This window comes from Podarcis filfolensis (genome assembly GCF_964270895.1).
Source record: "Podarcis filfolensis genome assembly, chromosome: 3".
NCBI classification, from domain to species: domain Eukaryota; kingdom Metazoa; phylum Chordata; class Lepidosauria; order Squamata; family Lacertidae; genus Podarcis; species Podarcis filfolensis.
In genome coordinates this window covers 78348262-78372360 of record NC_139606.1, presented here as the reverse complement: position 1 = coordinate 78372360, position 24099 = coordinate 78348262, and the positions used below count along the sequence as shown (strand labels likewise).

The following is a 24099-nucleotide window of genomic DNA, read 5'->3' as shown; positions in this document are numbered from 1 at the left end:
TGGTATGGGAAGCAATGTCCTTCTATTACTGCCCACCATTCAAAGAGGCATGACAGCTTCCTTCAAGTTTGGCAAACTAATGAGGATGAGGATGACAAATAGTAATTACACTGGAAGCATGCATGGCAGGCTGATGCTAAAATAAAAGAAAGACCCATTCCCCTTGCAATATGTCTTTCTCAAAGACTACATTTATTGCCTACTTCAGCTTATGCATTCTATTCATGGTCATAGTAAAAAATATTGATTCCCTCCCCCATTTACATAAAGGTTCTGTGCAAAATTGAATATGACAGCCCAGACATCTACGTAATGGCCTTCCAGTAAGTATAAAAGCTGCACAGAATAATCCGTCTCACAGAGAATACTAATGTCAGCTTTGATGCCTCTAGCAATGGTGTGTTCTGGGAGGGCAAAATCAGACAGGCTTGTGTGTATTTAATGACTGTTAAAAGAGAAAAACAAAAACAAAATGTTGGTGGCTTCATCACATACAGCCCCACTCTCCCATGCCATTGGCAATAAACTGATCTGTCATAACTGTTGTATTTGCAAATCCAGCCCTTCCTACATCTGTTAATAGAGAGACACAGAAACAGATTGTTTTCTTTGTTTCAAACAAAATAGGAACAGTGGGTGGTATTCACTTGTTATTCTACACAAACTAGAAGTACTTTGGACATTTAACCCCACCACATTTCATCCACAGTCATATTCCTCTGCCATGTCATAGTGATTGCCTGGGGTGGGGGTGGGGATTGAATGCACAGCACCAACTGATGGCTTTTGTGTGGTTTTTTTTACCATAAAAATGACTTCACTAAAAGTGGCAGCTGTCATATGATGGATAAAATCCCCGTTCATGGTTTATCAGCATTCGGCATAAAAGGCTAACTGCCTTACATGCTAAGCATCAATGAACCATGCAGACTCATTACACGGCCCACCTATTTTTTGTTATGGTGCTTGCTTGATGCTTATCACTGTTGATTGTAATGATTTTTAATTATTGCAAGTGCTTTATTCCACCTGTCATTAGATGCTCTGAAGACCATTCAGTCAAAAAGCAACGTATGAGTAAGAAAGCTAAATAAATGACAGAAGTTTCAGATGTTCCAGTTATCAAGTAATAATTATAACCATCACATGAACACTATTAGATGTGAAGTTACTCTCATGAAATTTGGAACTGCGGAATAGGTCCAGAGAACAAATAGTAAAGTGTTGCAGTTAATGATTCTCCATCATTCTATTATTCATTGCTACTATTAATGGTCAAATATAACATAAATGAAGGCATATCTGTAGTATCTGAGGTCCTGTAATTTTGAGGCAGTGCTGTTTGTCATGCCAGGAAGATTTTTATAGAATTATTAGTTGATGAAGCAAACCATATGAAGAGTTAGACCACAGGTCAGTTCTATAGAAACAGATCTATAGAAACGTATTAACAATGTAAGAGAAATTTGTCTTAAAAAATAAGATGGAGTTGTTGGTGTGAGCATAATTTTTGTTCTGTGCTGGCACATTAACAGCTTGCTTATTAACTCACCTTGTCCGTTATTGTGTGGATGGAATTCCAAGAAAGAAGATTCTTACTAAACATTAGGAATAACTTTCTGGCAGTAAGTGCTGTTTGACAGTGAAACAAACTTCCATAAGAGGTGGGAGACTCTCCTTCCTTGGAGGCACAGGTTGGATGGCCATCAGTCATGTATGATTTAGTTGAGATTCCTGTATTGCAGGGGCTAGATTAGATGGCCCTCGGGGTCCCTTCAATTCTATGATTCTATGATTTTCAACAGTAATGCACACATCTCTCTCCAAAATTAGTGGAATGATATACACTAAAAAACAACAACCTCAACTAAGACATTTACCCCATTGACTTCAACAGGTGTTTTCAACAGTATCTTAGTTGTGTCTAATGAGTTTTCTTCAGTCACAGTCAATATTTTATTTATTTATTGTTTTGTTTATTACATTTTTATAACACCCTTAATCCGAAGATCACAGGGCGGTTTACAATATAATTTCATTTAGTTGATAGATTTGGACCCTCATGGCTTGGTGAGGGTTTATGATGAATGCTTTCTGAAACTTGGTCTCTCTCTCTCCTTGTGTGTGTGTGTGCATGGACCTAGTTAGAACTCCACATAATATTTTAAAGATTGCTACAAAAATATATCATCCTCACTAATATGAGTGTACTTGACTCCTTGAGCAGAACTGTATTTCAGCAAAATTAATACAAGAAATATTCATGCTTATGGGAACAGCATGCAAAATCTAAAAAAAAATATGTTTAAGGTACATGGGTAGAGCCACAGACCACTGAAGTAATTCCTTTCACCTACATTTTGAACATGCAACTGTATGACTTTTTGCTTCCAATCCTTACTGTTGCAATATACTACACAATGAATAATTGCTTTCCCGAATCCTGCAGAATGGAAGTGTCTGAATGTTTCTATGACACTTGGAGCTCTATAATGTAGTGTTGAGTACCTGGGGTCAACAAGAGCGGAGAATAAGCTAAAAATCACAAAGCTGTAGATTTGGAAGGGACTACATGGCTAATCTGTAGGAATCTTTCGCCCAATGTGGAACTGAAACCCACAACCCTGAAATTAAGAGCCTCATCATGCTCTACCAACTGAGCTAGAAAAAAAATCACCTATAGTACAGGCACAGTGAATAACATCAAGTGTGAGGGTGACGGTGGCACCATTTATTCATCCAGATCCCCAATGAAATGAAGACCGATAATGTTGCTGGTAGAAAACAAGGTTTGAAGAAGGTGACGTGTGGAAGGGAGTAGGGTGCAGCTCAGGGCAAAGGGCTGCTGCTGTTAGCTGCTCAGGCCCCCAATCAGGTAGAGGTTTGTGTTTGCTATTTTCAGACAAATTTCCTATAAATAACAAGGGAATATTCTTTTTTCTTTGCTTAATGCAAAACTGTAAAGACCGCTCTTGGGTGAAAACCACTGGAGTTATCCTTATGAAATTTGGCAGAATTCACCCCCTCTGATGGCGCAAGGGCACACTTTATATCACTCTGCCAAAAAAACACCCTATAGCCTGTTTCCTTTGAAAAATATATTAAAAAATAAAGTTACCTCATACATAAATGCCTGCATTTATTTGCCTGTAATGTGGCAGGCTTACTCCACTCTCAAGGGCTACAATGCCCACAAGTTTTATCCACCTGTCAGAAAGAAAATTGTTATAGCCTTAAAAAAAAAACTGTCCAAAATGAATGGTGGGAGAGGAAGCTTTGTTTCCCCTCAAATGGAAGTTTGTCTCAAAATCACAAGCCAAATCATGCAGGCTCTGAAGTCTGAATCCCAAGCCCAGGTGTTCAAATCCAAATCACTGAATTGGGGTCTGAACTGAATCTGGTGGTTGTTGAACACCCCTAATAGAACTGCTTGATGTGTCACATTAGATATCCATATGTGAGGGAGGGAAGATGAATCATAGAGCAAAGGGAGAAGTGAATGACAACAGATGTGGGAGCAGGAGGCAGTGGGGGATAGAAGGGGAGGGGTAGTTCTTTTCTTCTATTTGAGGCACGCTTCTTCTTGCTGCTGCTGTTTGCTCTCATAGCATCCCATTTTATAGGTATGTGATAACTTGCCCAAGGCCACACACTCATGTGTGACTTGGATGGCATGGCACAACTGAGCTCTGCTTTGCCAAAACCAAGTCTAACTATCTATGGGGCAGCAGTGGCTCTGATGTAATTCTCTGTGTTTTATATCATTAGAAACCACAATTATGTTAACTTTACTACATCCAGTTGATTAAAATGGCCAGTTGTAATTGGCCTAAGAAACAATTAAAATAAATGATGTGAAGTGGGAATCATGAGGCACCATCTTTATAATATAAGCGTCAAAAGAAATGGGAGAGCCTCTCAGATAGTTATCCAACTACTTAATTTGCTCTGTTGCTTTTCATGGAATTTCCTGTCAGGCTACATTATCAATACATGTTTCATGGAGCAATTTCTTTTTCAAGGGCCTCACTCACTCTTTTAAAAAGGCTGTTTTTCTGTGTCAGTCAGAACAATTATATTATATTTGTCTGTGTGCACAGAAGACTGATGGTGATTGAAAATGATTTGTATTTTCCACTAGAAGAATACAGCCCACAGCACGTTTCCTCAGAAAGGGTAAAACTGCAATTGAAGAATCATCTTCCATTTCAGATTATCTATCTGAATTCCACTGATGCACTTCTGTAAAAAACAATGTAGCCAAATGTCAAACTCAAGGATGTTTTAATGCCATTACTGCCGCACAAAAATCAATAGTGTTAGCATGTAAAAAGCTTACTATTTGAGAAGAGTCTTTCCTCCTTCCTATCTTTATTCTCCCTTTCTGTATCACAATTTTCCTGTAAACCTGATTTTTAGGATATTATATCATAATAAATTGGGTTATGATCAGCCCGTTGCAAATCCTTATCCACTCTAACTGCTTTTGCCTCACAGAGAAGACTGTAAAAGTGAAAGAGGGTCAGGGTGGAGCTATATAAAACCTGTTATTCCTTGATATAATCAAGTTCTTGATATGAGCAACAGCAGCTCTCTACAACCTGGTGCCCTACAACTCTCACTATCTCTAACCATGAAAACATGAGAAGGAGAGAGATGTCCCTACGTCAAAAGGATGCCAAATTACAGGCAAATCAGTCCTGTGGTTTTTGTGCTGGGCCCCTTGATTGGGTGGGTGGGGCAAAGAATGGAAAAGAATTCACTTTCATCTTCCAAGACACTGCACTGGGGTGTCTGCATAAAATTCTTCCTTTGTGTAATAAGCTTCATTGTTCAGTCATGATAGAGACCTCTTTCCCCAGGTGATTTTCTTCATATGGAAAGTTTGAATTTTGGCAGACACTAGCCTGTAGTGTTCTGTTTTGCTTTTGGTGTCTGAATTGCTGAGGCATCATGATGTGCTTCAGTGGGGTGGGTCCCCATTTTGACTTGTGCATTTTTTACAGATCCTTTTTCTCCTAAGACAAGCTCAGAATCCTTCCAAAGCACCTTGCTTTCACTTGGGATTTACTGCACCCCCATAATCTATATCCTAGGGTTTATCAGAATACTATATGCTGCATTGTTTTTGCATGTGTTGTTGAGGTTGGATTCATAGGATGCTTTAACCCAGGCACCCCCAACCTGCGGCCTTCCAGATGTTTTGGCCTACAACTCCCATGATCCCTAGCTAACAGGACCAGTGGTCAGGGAAGATGGGAACTGTAGTCCAAAACATCTGGAGGGCCAAAGGTTGGGGATGCCTGATTTAAGATTTATCTCCTGTTTGACCACATATGCAGCAGCTCAGCTGTTGATGGGAGTAGATGGGTGACAACATGTGATATCTTGGCTAAAACATACACACTGGCTGCCCATATGTTTTCAGGCCAGGTTCAAGGTTCTTTTGTTGACACACAAAGCTCTGAAGAACTTGGGACCAATATAATCTAAGGAACACCTGAGGTCTTATATCCCAGCCTGATCATTGAGATCAACTAGAAGAGCACTGCTAGTTGTTCCCTGTGTTACAGAGGTCCTATAGGTCACCACTAGGGGTTGGGCATTTAGTGTTGGCCATCCCATGTTGTGGAACTCTATTTCAGCAGGCATCCTTTTTTACTTTCATGTATCTCTTGAAGACACACACACACACAAAATTGTCATAGTGCTGCAGAAGATCTGTTTTTAGTCCTTCAGGTTTCCCTTCATAATACCATAACTCACTGCAGTAGTTTCCCTTTGGGTTACAATTACCTCATACCTGGCACCATACCTGCCTGTCTCACACAAAAGGACACATTGAGAGCTGAAGTCATTATTCACAGCAGCCATTGCTAAGTGAAAAGTTAATGTCCTCATGCTTGGCCCAGGCTACAGAACAGTATAAGAAGCAATATATTACAATGTGGAAGAGATCTCTCCACAAAGATTATCAGGGAAAATGTTTGAAGCTAGAACCTCAATTGATGAACTATTTGTATTTTAAAATAAAACGAATAACTGCTTTGTCTAATCCTTCACATGGACATTGGACATGCAAGCACAAACTTGGAGCCAACCTACATGTTATGCAGGGAGATAAATGACTGGAGCACCCAGCTTAGCAATAACCCTTAAATGTAGTCATCTGGGGCTGTAAATTGGCTTTCAGCATGTTCATAGCCCAGGGCATGGGGAAACACAGAGTCAGAGACCAAACTGAGCCTTCAAGACCCTCGGGGCCCTCCATAGACCTCACCTCCTATCTCAAGATCACACTCTAGAATCATAGAGTTGGAGTGAACCTGGGGGTCATCTAGTCAGCCCCCTGCAATGCAGGAATCACATGTGGTTCCCCAACCTCAGTGGCCATGCTCCACAAATTCCCTGAGTGTGTCTATTGGCTGGAATGTGCCCTTAAACTGTGATGAAGTTCTACCTCTTTCTCCATGTGGCAAGCAAGAGGCAGTGAGGAGAGAGGTAGGCAGGCAGGTATGTGTGTGTAGAAACCTCTGAGATGTGGCTGGGAATTTAGCTTACCTCTATAAACCTAAGAATCACATCCAGGGGAAGGAGAAATAGCCCACAATTGCTTCCCTCTATGTTCCACTGACAGAAGCCTTGACATCAGCTGAGCAATACCACTGGATACAATTCAAGCTTTTTAATATTTGCATACATAATCTGTATTATACCACAGATACTTGAATGGACACTTGCAGCACACGAAGACAAATACTGTTAGTAAAGCAAATGTAAATTACAACGATGTATTCCAATATGATTCCATGCCATTCTGCTTTGACATAAGTCACCTCTCCCACCCACCACCCTTGGAGACAGTCATTCTGAAATTTTGCAGACAGTCCTGTTTTTAGATTTTCAACAAATTCTTCTATATCCCCCAAAATACTGCCACAGAGAGCTCATGGTCAATAATGTAGAAACTGTTTATATAAGGAAGCGGAATTTCAAATTTGAGCTTAACAAATTCATCTTTTCCTTTGAGTCTTCCTTTGCAAATAATTTTATTTCCAATACAGAGAAGAATAACGTCACTCTGTCTCTCCCCCCTCCCCCACCAATCATAGGTTGTACCAGGAGATCTACCTTGATTTTTCTCTCTCCTTTGCTTCCTATGCTCTTTTTGATATTATTTATTCAGAACTAATAGGATTTGTCCAGTCTGGCTTTCAGGATGAGTCAGCAACCTGTCTCCATTTATCTATATGTTCCAAGCCTCTCTGTTTTCACAGAAGCTAATTACAAGATTGCAAGGAGGCTGCGAGAACCTCGGGTAAGGAGCAAAGGAGGGCGGCCAAAGAAGCCAAACAAATGTTTTAGCTTCCATAGTGTATGATGAGGGAGAGCGTATGACAAGACAGGCACTAAATACATGCTGCAAGATTAACCTTTTACAACAAGAACCATCGTCTTTTGGGAAATATTCACTGAGAGAGACATAGCTAAATAGCACTAATGCTGCATGCTTGATTAATTCTGTACCTATAGAGCATCCATATCCAAGAGGAGACTGTCTCCACATGGTACATGACCTGTGAGCAACAGCTCAGACATCTCACCACATATAAGGATGAGAATGAGAGTGAGGGGGACAATACTAAGGAAACCATCTCCTTTCTTCAACACCAACAGATGTGAAATTGTGTTTCTGTGGAGGACTCTAACCAGGAGCGGCTCATCCTGTTTCACCACCTGACGCGTCACTGCTCTGGCCTCCCTTACCTTGGCTGCATGGCAGTGCCAGCAATGGCAGCGAGTTCTGGGGAGATATTGCTGGAAGCTGCTGCTGGCACCACTTCTCTGCCAGAGGCAGCTACCTCAGCCCACCTCATGGACAGCCAGCCCTGACTCAATGCCTCTTTCTTGAGAGCATGATACCTAATGCTTGGTCCTAGGCTTGGCTGAATAGAATTGTAAGAACATAGAACTGGGCTGTCAGTATCCTCCGTTTCCTTGAGTCAAGGGGTGGATTCATGGAACACTTTCTCATGGAGCACCTCTGCAATACAGGAGATATCAGACCAGTCTTTAAAGGGAGCCTCACTGTGTGTACTGGAATCCCACTCATTGTGGTTGCTGCTAGGGATGTAAAAGAATTCTGCCAAAAACAGAAATGGGAGCAGAAAGTATCTGTGTTTGCTTTTTTGTTCCACACCTGGAACAGAAATCAACCCAGCAAATATGATTTGTATTCACTGTTGGTTTCAGTTTGCAAACATTATATAATTGATTACACCCCATCCCCACCATTTGAATTGTTTCTTTTGCATTTAAGTGAATGGGGTGGAATGACATACAGACGACATAAATTACACCATTTACACAATTATTTACATAAATTGATTAAGCTATGTTATTTCGCCACAGTGAGACTAATAGCATAGTTTTGGGCAGAAGATAAATTACCTTAGAATGGAAACAGTGCTGCATATATGTACAAGGTGGATTTGAAATACAAGGTGCAATAAATGCAAGGTGGATTGGAAAACAGTGCCTTCTCACATCCCCAGCTGTTGCTTCACTTTAGCTGTCATTTACCAAAAGCACCCAAGTGTTGGGCTTCTCCTAATACAGCCAGCCTTCAAGGCACACAATATTCTGCACTTAGAAATGCAATTATTTGTAATGAAATGTCAAGGAATTTGAGCCATCAATCCTTTTGTAACTCAATAATAAAGTTGCAGACATTTCTGAGAGTAATGATGAATAATCTTGCCGCCTAAAGGTTAAAAAGATGCTGGAATACAACGGTACAACATAAAATTCAAATAGCAAAGTTGATTCCTAGGTTCCACACATGCCAAGGCACAGTGATAATGTCCGAATATCGTCCTGAACTTAGGTACTAAAAACATACTTTGCTGGCTAAAGATTGGTGAGCTATATGTTGGGGGTTCTTTGGCTGTGATTCCAGCATTGCAGGAGATTGGACTAGATGACCCTTGGAGTCCCTTCCAACTCTGCAATTCTATAATTCTATGAAACAGGGCTCTCATTTACGGTGAAGAAGAGTTGCAGGACGTCTGCTCCACACTCCCCCCCCTCCTTTTGTGCCTTGGGAAAAGAGTGGGTTGGATAGCAGACAGGGGAAACACCTCTGAATTGTTTGAGAAATTTGATTGGAACACTCAAAGCCTAATTTATTTGCAGAGTGAACCAAAGGGAATTTGCACATCCCTGCTAACAAGTGCTCAGAGTCTGCTTAGTAAAGCTAGCTCCACGCTTGACTTTGGTAATAATCATTAAAGTTTCCTGGCATTACAGCAGTCAGTCAGTCAGCTTTATTGTGCATAGCCAAAGCCCGTTCCAATATAGAAAATATAAAATTTCCAACTTCAGCAGCAAAAATATAGAATGGAGGCTTAGTGTCACAAATAAATGGAAACAGCAAAGATTATAATAAAGACTATCCTCTACATTATCCTCAAGTATCTATCCATACTACAGTGCAATCTTAGCCCTAATTGTTCTCATTTTTAAAATCACAATCAAAGAGAATTAGATGTTTTCACTTAATTTCAGCTTCAAACAAATCCACAGAGGAAGTTTCAAAGGGAACACCCCTCCACGCAATTTAGATCTATTTCCTTTCAAAGATGGTCAGTCTTCCATCATACAAAGGTTAAATAGAACTGGAATAGATTCAGAAAGTAACTCAGCTGTTACCATTTGATTTGAACACCATCATCTTGCCTTTCACCCTGTAAATTAAATAATCCTCAATTTCAACCCTTTGATGACTATGACATAATGCCACTATATATGGTTTGAATCATCTTCTGGGAGAGTTGATCTGATGTGAAGAAAAAGGCATTCTGCAGTTTCTTAGAATGCTATAAATGGTCTATGCAATGAGATTCTTAAGTCCCTGTCTCAAATAATACTTCCCTTACTGCAAACCCTGCCTGCCTCTTTTGTTAATTGTGTAGTAGGGGAATCACCTGTCCCCATGTCAGTGAGTGTAAGAGGTGAACTGCATCACAGCAGATTTGTCCATATTGTTTTAGGGCTGTGGGTGCTAAATGGCTGGGTTCAATAAATGTTATAATTTAACTAGCGCTTATGTGTGAAAACAGGATATCAGACCCATGTGTGTAATAGGTTATGTAACCTATTCAAAGCATGTGTGAAGGCTATTTGTCAGACCCTGTGTGCTGAGCAGCGTGCCCGCTATCCTTAAGTCCATGGAATCCACAAGTGTAAGACAAGTGTAAAAGTTAATTAACTCAGCCTAATTTCCTTTGAGGTGATGGCCTGGGGATAATGAGTCATTAGCACATCAAAGGAGTGTTGCCATTGCATTAGAAAAGCAGTGACAATGAAAGCTTAAGGGGGGGGGGGACCAGGAAGAAGTTAGGAATTAGAGATGGCTGCTTTGCTGCTGAGCTGCAAGGCTGCAATGAGGGGAGAAACACGAACCTCTTTCAACGTGACGCTCCGAATCCCCCTCTAGCTAGGCATCAGGTTGCATATATGTGTAAATAATCCATATATCATAAAGACACCACAGTCTCCGCTGTGCCTCATTTTTCCAAAAGGAAGCACAGCCCCTGGGTTAGCTCGTCTGGGAGCTCTGCAATCTCACACTGCTGTAGAGATTGGGGTGGCATGTAACAATATTATAGAAGCCTTATAGTGGAAAACATGCTCTATTTCTTTAACAAGCTTCAAAAGCAAATTCAACTTCCTGCACATCATCCAATTTGGTTCCCTCCATTTCCTTTTTCCTGTCTTGCCCTCCTTTCTCCCTCCAGGCCCTACCCTGAGACTCACTTAAAGAATTATTTTTCTTTATTTTTTTTCTATTTTTCCAACATTCATAGGGGGTGGTCGAGAGAGCAAGAGTGGTTCTGCAGCATCCACACAGCAATATGAAATTGAGGCAGGGGCTGTAAGTTCCTCACCACAGATTTAAATTGCCATTCTTGGTGTGCACATACATTTTGCTTGCAATAATGGAAAGTTTGGTGCAAGAAAAAGCTAAAATAAGGTAATACAGATGGTCTGGCTCATGCATGCCTTTTGCTGTTAGCGACAGCTTGATACAAAGAAGTGGAGGTTTAATGAGAATAGAGATGTGAAGAGTTCGTAATACTTGTTCATATCTTATAAGCAGATTCATGAAAAGCACAGTGAATCTTTTGAATAGTCACCATTATTTTCTTATCAGGATTTGTAAGTGATGGAACTGCAAATAACCCAGGAAAATGATTCTTTCAGATGCTGGCAGCATGTCTATCCATCTGCATGCCAGCTGCCTTATGCCAACCACAAAAATATGGATTGTATGAATTGCCCCATGAAGCACTTTAATCATATTTAAATTCATTTTTAGAGCTATATATGCCCTTCTTTTGGAACTTTGTGCCACACTGTGTCCAGTGGGTCAGGCTCATTAGAGAAAGAGGAACTTCTCATACATTTCACCTAGGAATATTGGAAATAAGTTGCAGCCACCTTTCAAGTGAAATGTGAATTTTTCCCAACTGTGTGAGAGTCTGGTGCTAATACAAATGGGGGATTAAAAGCTTTAGCTGGAGTCAAGCATAGTGTAAAAGGCACCATACAGATTTCCCAAAATAACTGTAGCCACGCATCTGGATCCTTACAATTCAACTCTCTTGCTCTGCTAATCCTTGGCTTTACTGAACACACTGCAGCTGATTTGGGGATGTGTGTAAACAGCATTAGGAACTAGGTCAGTAGAATGAAGTTACATGCATCTTGCATATGTGTATGATATAAAAACTTCAGCTGTTATTAATGACTATGCATCAAAAAGCATGGGGGGGGACTATTAAAATACACATTTTTCACTCTAACCAGATTTATCTTTGTAGACAAAAATAAAAATAAAAAGTTCCTTCAACTCCAGTATTAAAACCTGCAAACTTGCAAGGAGCAGGGCCAGCCCACCCATGACACGCCATGAGGTGACTGCCTCAGCGGGCAGAATTCAGAAGCAGCAGAATATGCTGCTGAGACCACTGCCGCAGCTGCTGAGGTTTACTGCCAACAGACTGCTTCTCCTCCTCTAGCAGCCAACCCTCTCCAGCCTCGGTGGGGGTGGCTTCCGGCTTCAGCTTCTGGTGGCGAGGATCTGCAAATGCTTCTCCTTGAGAAGAAGCACTTTCAGAGTCCCGTCACTCTCCAGAGAGGTGAGAGAAAAATCTATGCTTGGATATCACATTCATAAAAGTGCACAGGAATCTTAAACTGCACTACTACAGCTACCCAGTAGAATTATCTGGTGAGTCCTGAAGCCTGGCTCCCGTCTTCTGTAGCTACACTGAATTTATCCACTGTTTCAAGTGACTATATATAGCCCCCCCTCTCCCTTTCCCTCTCTCCCCCCCCCCCCCCACTGAGCTAGTCCAGCTATATCAAGCCCCCTTTAAAAAGCAGGGATTAGAGAAGGCTTCCGTTTGTCAACATCATTCATTTCAGATCCTCAGACAAAAGAGATTGTTTAAAAGAAAATATCCATGCCATCCTTCTTTTCTCTCCTACCTCAACTGTTCAACCAGGAGGGAATGTTCAGCTAAGTGTTAGGAACAGTTCTGACTGGCTCTCTGTGTGTGTGTAACTTGGATTTGTTCTCAGAAGATATCTAGCCAGACAGAAGAGAATGCAATCCTAGTTTACAGCATCATGTGCCCTCATTTGAAAACAAAACAAAATAAAATAAAATATGTCTCTCGCCCATATGTCTCCCATTTCCTGGCAAAGCTGATCTCGTTCTCCCTTATTCTAATAACCCCTAAATCTGCTCTGCTTCACTGCTTCTCCCCTCCTTCATTTTTTTTATTCTCCTTCCCTTCTCTCAAGGCATCTGTCTTCCCTCACAATGCTCTCCCTCAAAAGGGGGTTGTTTAGTTAACATTGCATAACATAAAACACAACATAAAGCAAATATGTCATAGTATTTCCCACACTCCTGGTAAAGGAAGCACCCAACGATTTTTAATCAGGCAAGAAAAAAGCAGGAATAGTACTTGACACTGTCTGAATTAGTAGCTCCACCTGCCTGGATGGATGTGCGGTGTGTGTGCTGGAGATTTATGTTGGAAGTGTGTGTGGCAATTCTGCAAATCAGAATGGAGTCTGACAGCAAAAAGCACCTTGCCTATAGCCAGATCTGGAGACAAGTGGATTGGGGAGCCGAGGGTGATTGGAAAACTCCTGAGGTGGACGACAGGCTCAGCTCTGGAATTTCCCTCCCATAACTTTGAGTTTTTAATATGGACAAAAAATAATAATAAATATGTTACTGAGCAAGCCAGGCACCAGTTAAAAATCCAGGAATGAATGCAATGCAGGTTTATAGGGAAATAACAATATTCGTCACCTATACTTGGTCACTGTTGTTTCTAAAATAATATGTGTCCTAAAAACACAGGGAAGTGGAAGGAAATGGACTTCTGGCCTAGCCAACCGAAGGCATTTTGGCACCTGAGGCAAACAAGAAAATGTCAAATACACCCCCACCTGGTATTGAGAGGTAGACCGTTCCTGAACCTGGGGGCTCTATTTGTTTCCTACTGTAAACAGGGTTAGGATTGCAGCTTCATGTAAGACAGAAGATTTGCAAAGTGTGTGTGTGTGTGGGGGGGTGTTATTTGGTTGCTTCGTGCTGCTCTAGATGGCCATGTGAAGGATTTGCCTGCCCTCTGGGGTTGTTGGATCCGACACTGCTGTTGCCCTCCACACACCGTTGATGGAGAACACCAGTGGTGTGAAGTATGCTTCCCTTCCACTCCATGACTCCATACTCTGCACTTCAAGGGAAGCAATTCCCCCAACAGCAAGAATGACACCCCAGCCAATGATTTTTGCCCAGGAGGAACGTTCGTATGCCGGCCTCATCCACCACTGCCTTGACATGAGCGATGGTGGGATCTGAAGAAGGAGGCACTTTGGAAGAGGCAGAAACTGCACACGGTGCCAGCAACTGCCTTCTTCCTTCCCACCTCCTTTCCGAAATCATGATATATTGCCATATCACAATGTTTAGATGGCAGTATATTACAATGTTGGAAAGCTGCTATTGCCTAGTCCTGTGGCCGGTCCTGGCAAGGATGGAATGGAAATCATGTCGAAAGAAAGGTGTGGTGGGGGGGGGAGAAGAAACTGGGTAGCGATTAGATTAAGCTGAAGGAATTGTGGAATGAATAGCCTGGGTGGTGAAGCAGATAGATCAAAAGGGAAATTTTGACATTTCTCAAATAAATAAAATATCAGAAATGATGAGAGAATTACTGCCTACTCAATTTACTGAGGAGAAAAGCAGCAGAAAATTGGTTTGAACAACAGGCAGATCAATTTCTTCGAAACTTCCTAGGTTAGTACCTAATTCAATACACATTTGCCTTTTCAGGCTGAAATGAATGAAACTAAAGTTCTATTTAAGGGACTTCAAACAAACATCCCTATTCTTATTTGCCTTATAAGAACACTCACACTGACCTGCTTTGGGCAAACATATACTGGTATAATAAGCCAAATTATTTTAAATTTTTCTACAGCCTTTGGCCCTAATATGCACCTTCAAGGCATTTTACAAAAAAGGAAAATGCAAAAAAATCACTCTAAACAGGAATAAAATTGAAACGGAACATTATAATGAAAACAAAGTAAAATTGAAAACCACGGAAAGCAGGTAGAATAAAAATGTTTTCCTGTTTGCTTAAAAATCATCAGTGCAATCTTATGCATGTCTACCCAGAAGTAAATTCCACGGATTTAAATCTGTTTTACTCCCAGTCTAAGTGTGTATAGACTTCAATCTCATTCACATTTACCTAGAAGTTAAGTCCTGTTGAACACAGGACAAACTTCTGAGAAAATCTGTATAGAATAACACTGAAATTATGCCTGGTCGAGAACAGAACATTTGGTAACTGGAATATTCATCCAACCCTGTTTTTGTAAAACAACAGAGTAGTTTCACTGGCTATATATAATTATCTGGCTTACATTCACTCAGGAATCAAGTATCCTTACAAAGCAGTTATGAAGACATTTAAGAAATGTAAAAACAAAACAGAACTCTGAATTCTGGGAATGGCTAGAGAAGATGAAGAAACAATATAGTTGACTAACTCTGCCATCCAGTTGGTACATCAGCAACTTGGGGAGGTGACTCATCTCATCATGAGAATGCCAACATTAGATGTTTATACAACAAACAAGTGCTTGCACATATTATTTTAAAATAAGTAGTTGGTCATGCTTATGGGTAGAAGAAAGGTTATTTGATCTGGCAAATATAACTTGAATTCCAGCATTTCCATTACTTCATAGTGGAATATTGTTAGAGAGTACTAAATCTGCATCACAACAGAAGACACCCATTATCAAATGTGTGCTACAGTATCATCCAAGAACAATTTTGCAACACATTTAGAAGCTTCTTTGGTGATTTACCATCTGTGATGGGACCTTCATACAACTACTATGCAATTCCAATACAGTGGTACCTCGGGTTAAGAACTTAATTCGTTCTGAAGGTCCATTCTTAACCTGAAACTGTTCTTAACCTGAGGTACCACTTTAGCTAATGGGGCCTCCCGCTGCTGCGCTGCCGCTCGATTTCTGTTCTCATCCTGAAGCAAAGTTCTTAACCCGAGGTACTATTTCTGGGTTAGAGGAGTCTGCAACCTGCAGCGTATGTAACCTGAAGCGTCTGTAACCCGAGGTACCACTGTATTCCTTTTTTTTTTTTTTTTTTTTTGGTTTTGTGCTTATCTGGGTCAAATTATGATTTTGACATTAGGCTGCAAATGTATAAACATTTATCTCAGAGTAATTCCTTACTAGACATGCATAGGTTTGCACTATTAGAAACAAAATGAGAACAGACTGAAGGATATTTTCAATCATGATGACGGTGAGTGCCAGTCCAAGACAAAGGGCAAGACAGCATCTCCCATACTATCAACTGAGTCTTACTTCAACATTGGCACTGGCCTTCACAGCACCTGAATGCACAAGGTGTGGATGCAGGGCAGGGCATATGGTACACACAGCTCAAGCACCTGGCCATTGCTTCCCATTCCTCAGCATCCCCTGTCAGTGGTAGCCTCCTCACACTGCACAATAGTAAGGCTGGTCCTGTGAATTATCCACAATTTTAGAACTAACCACCTCACGATATTTCCCTTTGGACCAGAAAAATGGTGCCTCTGATGCCCCTAGAGCTGGAAAAGTGAAAGTGAGATAATACGAAGAAGGGGAAAAGGACACATGTTGAGCACTCTTTACACATTGGTTGGCCACCTTCTCGAAGTATCTGGGTATGATCGCCGCAGCATACCCAGAGAGGGGCTGTCACCTTTTGAATTACCCATGTATCCTCTTGAAATTGCAAGCCATGACAGGCAATATGGCTGACATGGAGTGTGACGACAGGTTCCACAAGAGGGCTTCTAATAACTCTTGCTCCAGATGTGACTTGAAATACACTGACGTAGCTAGAAGTAGTAGAGAAGAAGCCCAAACCAGCTAAATTGGCCAAGCCTGCCCACAGCAGCAGTTCCTTCCGCAGGGTGTGTTGCAAATATAATCAAGGAGCTTGCAACAGGACACAATACAGGTTCATGCATGGCTGTGCCTGTTGCCTCAGGCCTCACCCCCACACTTAATGCATTAAGACTCACTTCCCCTTTCTTAGTTTCCAGGGCTTTGGCCCCAGGGCCCCATGTAAGAATACTGGTTTGTACACACCTATTGCCAGTAACAGAACCTGAAAATGAAACATTGTGCTCCTTAGGCCCATCCTTGATCAAACTAGGGGCCCTATATTCATGCCTTCATATTTACCCAGATCAGCAAGTCACTTAACCAGAAATCAGTCAGGAAGCATCCAAAAATCGCCACAAGAAAAAAATGAAAAGAGAAGGTTGCAGGCGGATAGCTGGTCTATTTGCTGCCCCACCCTTAAAGGAACTCCAGGTGTTTCCTTTGGACACTGTGTCCAAGAAGGCCCGGGCAAGTACCGGTTACTTCACCATCTGTTCTGTCTTAAAGGGATATTGGTAAACAATGCTATCCTCCACACACTATGCTCAGAGTGGTATGCCTACTCTGACCATGCAGGAAAGTTAAGGGCAGAGGCCCTGGTGCCCTCATGGCAGAGTGCCTTTCGTCTGTTTCCTGTATACCCAGAAGATTTCAGCTTTCTGGGTTTCAAATATAATGGCTACTGGTATATCAATAAGGCCACGCACATGGACTGCTCCTTTGTGTATGCAGCCTTCAAAACCTCTAGCACTTCTGGAACGGCACTGAAGAACAGGTAAGGAGTGCACCAGGTAATTCATTATTTGGACGATTCTCCAATGATGGGGCCCACGGCTTCACTCCCTCCTAGCATCTTTTGACTCATTAGTGACAGAATTTGGCATCCCATTGGCAGCAGGTAAGACAGAGGGCCCTTCCTCTAAATTGCCTTACCTCAACATCAAGCTGGACTCCTGCTTCCCTGAGTCTAAGCCCAGGGGCTTCAGAGATCACAGTTGCTACTACAAAGGAAGGCACAGTGCCTACACGAGGTGCAGTCCTTCATGGGGCACCTTAACTTTGTCTGTTGGGTAGTGGCCCCAGGCAGGGCCTTCTACACTTGTTTGGCCCCCATTACTTCTAGAGCACTTGCTCCTCATCACCACCTTAGGATCACTCAGGGGATTAAAGAGGACCTGAAAGTGTTGTTGGCCTCCTCCAGGCATACAATGTGGTCTCTGGCAGGACCTACGCTAATATTTCTAATGGGACTTGAGGTATACTTCAAGAGTCCTGGGCCTGGGCCCACAAATATATATACCATCAGCTTGTGAACACAAATGACAATTAAAAGAAAAAAGACCTATGCAGTCTCATATACTGCTGAAAAAATGTGGATACAGAGAAAGATCTGCATCAAGTACATATGAGAAATGCACCTTACATGACAGTCTTGCTGTTGTGGTATTTCCTACTTGACAAAAGAGAGATTGTGCATGCCTGCTGTGCAAATCCTTCCTACAGCTTCTGCAGGTCACAGTAAGATTAAAGATGTAATTCTCCTTGAAAGGGTCCTAAATAGCTTCCTCCATTTATGTAACTGAAGTGGGATGACCTTGGTTCACAATTTTAAAATGGCATATGAAACAGAAAAAGTTCATCCACTTAATTAAAATTCAAATACCAAGGCTCTCCCGCCCATGACAATCTGTTAATGACAAGGTAAAAAAAGAAAATATAAGCACTCAAATATTTCATCCCAAGATGGTTATATATTCAGATACTATGACAATATGCTGCTAAATATAGCATAGATGCCTAGCATAACAGTGTCATCTTCCAGTGAAGTAATAAATTTTATGATGAGAGATCAAGAAATTATTTATATAGCAGAGTCATGTATAAGTTAGAACACAGCAAGTGATCATTTAAAAATGGAGGCTAATTTGAACAAATTAAATAACATCAAATTGAAATATTAGGAAATATCTGAGCTTTAACAATTATACTTTAAAATACTAAAACAATGGTCAAGCTTCCAAACAAAATAACATTTTCAAGGAATCTGGACCTTGGCAACAACATCCTAGGTTGCCTGCCAAATATGTAGAGTTGGTCCACACATAATGCTAAAACAAATGATGCACAACTTTGTGGTCTCCTAGAGAGAAGATCACGGTTGCTTTACTCCTCCTGCACTGCTGTGAGCTAAGCCATGGTTTGGGTCAGTGTGTCATTCAAACCTGGACTCACCCAGACAAACCATTTTTAAAAAATAACATTTTTAAAAAAGTTAAAATACAGCTTTGTCCACTGCCAAAATACCACAGAACAATCAGACAAACCATGAGGTGTTACCAAAGTTTGTTCTGGAGGAGTAAAACAATAAGTCCAAGTTCAGATGATGTAATAAGCCAAACCATGGCTTAGCTCACAGCAGCACAGCAGCAGAATAAATGGGAAAGGAGAGCAGTGGCAACTGTCTCCTCTATGCAAACCTGTGTATTTGCACCAGGTTACATGAAACCAGTTCATAGTGTGCAGTGCAATCCTACGTATCTTTATTCAGAAATAAGTCCCATGGTGTTCGGTGTAGCTTACTGCAAAATGTTGCATCCTACAAGTACTTTATAAATTTATCTGGTTCAAATATTGTTCCCTGTCCAAAATGTTAGTGTGTGGAGGAGAAAAACCTACAAACACATAATTTATATATGATTTTACATGTATGGCCATTGCCTTTTAAAGAACAGCTCATTGGTATGAAAATTCAATACACAAGTTCACACTGCTATTACTGAGTCACGTTCCTGTTCACAGTTATGCATGGATCTGTCACAATGATTTTAAGCATAAGCCTTAAGGTATACACCTTCCATTAGACTGTTAGTGCAGAGCAAGTAAGCAGTTGGTTTTGCCAGTCCCAGGAAAATAAACAAGGCAGAGCAAAGCAAGCTGTAGTTACACATTCCCTTTCCTTAGGCTCCAGCATATTATTGTGTCTTGACTGTGGCAGAGAGGAAACAAGGAATACAATCATTAAAGCAGGACAAGACAATAAAAGGGAACAGCAAGGTAGATCTCAGCCACTACAAACACGGGAGGAAGCCCTCTGCTCTTGCTGTTTGTTTCTGAGGCTTAACCCTCAATACAGCTTATTAAATGTCTTTATTTATTAATTACATTTCTATACTGCCCTTCATCTGAGGATCGCAGGGCAGTTTACTATATCAAAACACAATAACACCATAGTAACAAACAAAAACATCACACACCGGTTTAAAAGGCCATAGATTGTTTAATTAGCCACAGGCCTAGAAGAATAGGAATGTTTTTGCCTAAAGATATGCAATGAATTTGCCAGGTAAGCCTCCTTGGAAAGAACATCCTACGAGCAGGGAGCCACCATAGAAAAGGCCCATTCTCATGTTTCCACCCTCCAGACCGCTCTGTGTCACTAAGACTACCTGAGCCTCAAATGACAGCAATGGACCTAAAAGCACCCTCAAGCTGTGAACTGGTACCTTCAGAGGGAGTGTAACCCCATCAAGGAAACCTCCCATTCATCCTGTCTAAGGAACCATCTACTAACAGTGCCTCAATCTGATCTAGATTGAGCTTCAGTTTGTTGGCTCTCATCCAGTACATTATCGAGGCAAGACAACAGTTCAGAAAAAACGTAGCCACACCTGCAGATGTAAAGTAGAAGTAGAGCTGTGTGTCATCAGCATATTGCTGACAACATTAAACAGCAAAGGGGATAAAATGGAACCCTGAGGAACCCCACATTGAAAGCTTCACAGGGCCGAAGAGCACTCCCAAAGCTCCCTCTGGAAACTACCATCCAAGTAGGACGCAAAACACTACAAAGCAGTGCCACCCACCCCTAACTCTGCTTAAAAACATCCAATGAATGCGGTTCCACCACCTTATGAGGGAGTCTGTTCTACTGTCAAACACCTCTTACCATCAGAAAGTTCTTCTTGATTAGGGGAAAGTCTTTAGCAAAAAAATGTGTTTATTAGGCAAGATGAACAATGTTTGTATATTAGGAGAAATTTGCATTAAAATACTAGTGCCCTTTTTAAAAATAAAAATAAAATAAATTCACAAACTAATATGAAAATCTGGAAAAGACCCTGATGTTGGGAAAGATGGAGGGCACAAGGAGAAGGGGACGACAGAGGACGAGATGGTTGGACAGTGTTCTCGAAGCTACCATCATGAGTTTGACCAAACTGCGGGAGGGAGTGGAAGACAGGAGTGCCTGGCGTGCTCTGGTCCATGGGGTCACAAAGAGTCGGACACAACTAAATGACTAAACAACAATATGAAAATGCAGAGGAAACATGCCTCAGAATACCTGTTGCGGGAAATTGCAAGTGGGACAACTGCTGTTGCATTTATTTTTATTTTTATTTTTATTTTTGAATAATAATAATTTATTATATGCCGCCAATCTGACTGGGTTTCCCCAGCCACTCTGGGCGGCACCCAACAAAAAATAGTAAAATCACAATGCAACACCAAACACTAAAAACTTTGCTGAACAGGGCTGCCCTCAGATGTCTTTTTAAAATCACATAGCTGTTTATCTGTGTTACATTTGCCGGGAGGGCGTTCCACCAGGCAGGCACAACCACCGAAAAGGCCCTGTGCTTGGTTCCCTGTAACCTCACCTCTCACGATGAGGGAACCGCTAGAAGGCCCTCGGAGCTGGACCTCAGTGTCCAGGCTGGACAATGGTGGTGGAGATGCTCCTTCGGGTATACAGGGCCAATTGTCATGTGCTCTGATTTAGCGCTAAAGCGTGGGTTTTCCAGGGGAAAATAGTGGGTCAAAGCGAAAACTGTTTAGACCCATGGGACAAGTGGGGCTGAGCTGGATGAGCCCGAAAAGTATGCCTTGCTCTCATTTTATTTATTTGCTTAAATTATTTATTTATTTATTTATTTTTAATATTTTATTTAGGATTTTCTTGTTTTACAGAAGTGTAATGCCTCGTATTTTTTTTTCCCCCCATGTAACATTTTTACAAATCCGTTTCCTTTGTTGAGGCATTAGGGGGAGAAGAAAAAAGAAAGAAAAGAGAAAGGGGGGGTGGAGAGAGGGAAGATGGATGGGGGTGGGGTCGGGTGGCAGTGTTTCTATTATGCTTAGTGTATGTAGAGTTTGGTGTCAGCGTTGTTTGTGCTGTTGCATTTATGTCCCATGTGAGGGCATCTGCCTGGTCATGAAGAACACAATGCTGGACTAGATGGGCCTGTGGGTCACCCAGTAGGCTCTTCTCATGTCATTATGTTATGAACAGGTTTTCAATTGTTAATTTCATTTGCCACAGTAAGGGTTACAACAGGTTGGTGTCTTGTTTCTCTGAGAATTGAAATCCCTTAGTCTGAAGTCCTTTCAAGCACCTTCAGATTGCTTCAAGTATCCCATTTATACTACTTTTTTTTATTAATTCTCCTAAAATTGCTTTTCAGCTCTTCACATAAACTCTCCAAAATTTATTCTCTTGTGAAGCGAAAGATTCAGAGTTGATACTGCAGGTCTTATGCGTAAGCTGTTAATGCTTTGAGAATACTTTTTATGGGAAAGATATATAGCAGAATGACATGGAAAGTAAACTTGCTCGAGATAGAGTGTTGTGTATATCTACTATCTTTGACAATCTGAAGGCTTTACTCAACCTTCATTTGACATCTTGACATAAAATTGTAATTTCAAACTCAAATCAGTTGGCATTCTACTTACAGTGATATTAAAACACTTGTGATATCTTACATTAATGTTATTTATTAGGCTGTCAGTTCCAAGTTTTAGATTTTCTTTTTTAAAAAAACTATTTAATTACTTGATGAAATGATTAAATAAATTGTTACGGTCTCAATGCAAATGATATTTTGATTCCCTGAAGCTAACATCTTCTATTAAATACACATGAGTTATGGGGGGGGGGGAATTAATGCAGAAACAGCCACTGAATTATACGCAGAATGTTACATCACCACGTACAATGCTACAAGCTTCATTCAGGGAAACTCACACACCCAAATTTGTTTGAAACTTAAACCCAGATAAATAATTTGGAGATTTTGTTTCACTCAACCAACTAAGTTTGTAGGAAATGAAACACTCAAGGCAATTCTGCATTTTCAAGTTGTACACTACTCTTCTTTTAGACAGGAAATCTGAGGAAGACTTCTGTGGAACTCAAGAGCTTAACAAGCCAAGGGCTTGTACAAAACTTTTGCACAAGTTATTAGATAAGAAACATGAGGATTGTGTTATAATGCAGACAAGATTTGAACCCCTTCATGAATTAGAATTGTATTTTTAAGATGCTGTTTCTGCTCACTGTTTAGGAGACTGTTTCTTACCTCCTAAATTAACATTAGCAATCAGATTCCCAATATCTGCCATTGTAATTCTTTTCATGATAGAGGAAAAAGCATATGGTGAGACCCTAAATAGCATGACGAACTTTATAACATGCGAAAATAAACCTCTGAAGTGGCATTAGACCCTATTATTTTGTCATTAAACTCACATTAAGAAGTTCACTTATGTTTGGTGCAGTTTCTAAATTTAGACTTGGATTTATTTGTATTTTAACTGAACTGGAAATCTTGGGTAAGGAGACACTGAGTTTTAACTGCATGATTTTATCAGGTGGGGGCGGAGAAAGAGTGTTTATTTTAAAGTACTTCAGATCATGTCCCCCTTGCTCTCTTTTGTTCTCAAAGCATCGCCAAGAATAACTGAGGATACAATTCAGTACAGTTTCAGAGTTTTTGTGGGGATGACAAATATATAACAGAATTATTGCAGATTTAGCAAACAAACCAATAGCTTCTCTGACACTGATATAACAGAAATGCTAAGACACACCTTCACATATTGGTAGGTGTATTAAGATAAATCACCAAGCTTAATTGAGACTTTGCAGAATTCATATTATTGAACAAAAAATAACAGTGAAGAACAACTTAATACAATACTTAGTAACCACATTTTGGTCCAAGTTACCCAAGCTATTACAGGAACAAGTCCAATATCTGATAGCAGTTTCATTTTATATTGTGGTATACATATAACCCTAATATATTTGTGCCACGAACCAGTTCATGAATGTTTTTATATGTTTCATACCTTATATGGCACTCGCTGGTGTTTACAATGTGGTGAAAGAGTAACTGAACAAAAAAGACTACGTTAATAGCCACTGGCATCACCTTTAATTGCAGATCTGAAGATGGAATTAAAAGATTGTGTGTCCATTAAAGTACATCATGTCCAAGTGGTTTGGACTCTTATCCAGTGCTCAAAAACACTGGCCGTATCAAACATGTTGCTTCCAGAAAGGGATAATATTTTCATTATAATTTTAATCTATTCTCAATACAGTCATGCAATCAAAGCATTCTTAACGCAAAAGACACATTTAAGAGACCTTTCATGTAATTTGTGAGTGTTGCTCCTTACAAGGCACATATTGCACCAGCTGCCTATGAGCCCCTGAACAAGTTTTAAGATACGATGTCCTAAGCAACT

The 24099-nt window shown here is 40.7% G+C and overlaps 1 protein-coding gene and 1 long non-coding RNA gene across 6 annotated transcripts in view; one reads left to right on the top strand and one right to left on the bottom strand.

Annotated features, from left to right (window-relative positions):
• The window catches only part of LOC310759196, a 95583-nt gene extending 94330 nt beyond the window's left edge, over nucleotides 1-1253 (top strand). The window contains exons 7-8 of the long non-coding RNA XR_014546254.1: nucleotides 271-323; nucleotides 1040-1253. This is a non-coding gene — a long non-coding RNA (uncharacterized lncRNA). The remainder of the gene's footprint in view (nucleotides 1-270; nucleotides 324-1039) is intronic.
• Nucleotides 1-24099, bottom strand: part of CHRM3 (cholinergic receptor muscarinic 3) — a 242153-nt gene that overhangs the window by 47378 nt on the left and 170676 nt on the right. The window lies entirely within an intron of this gene.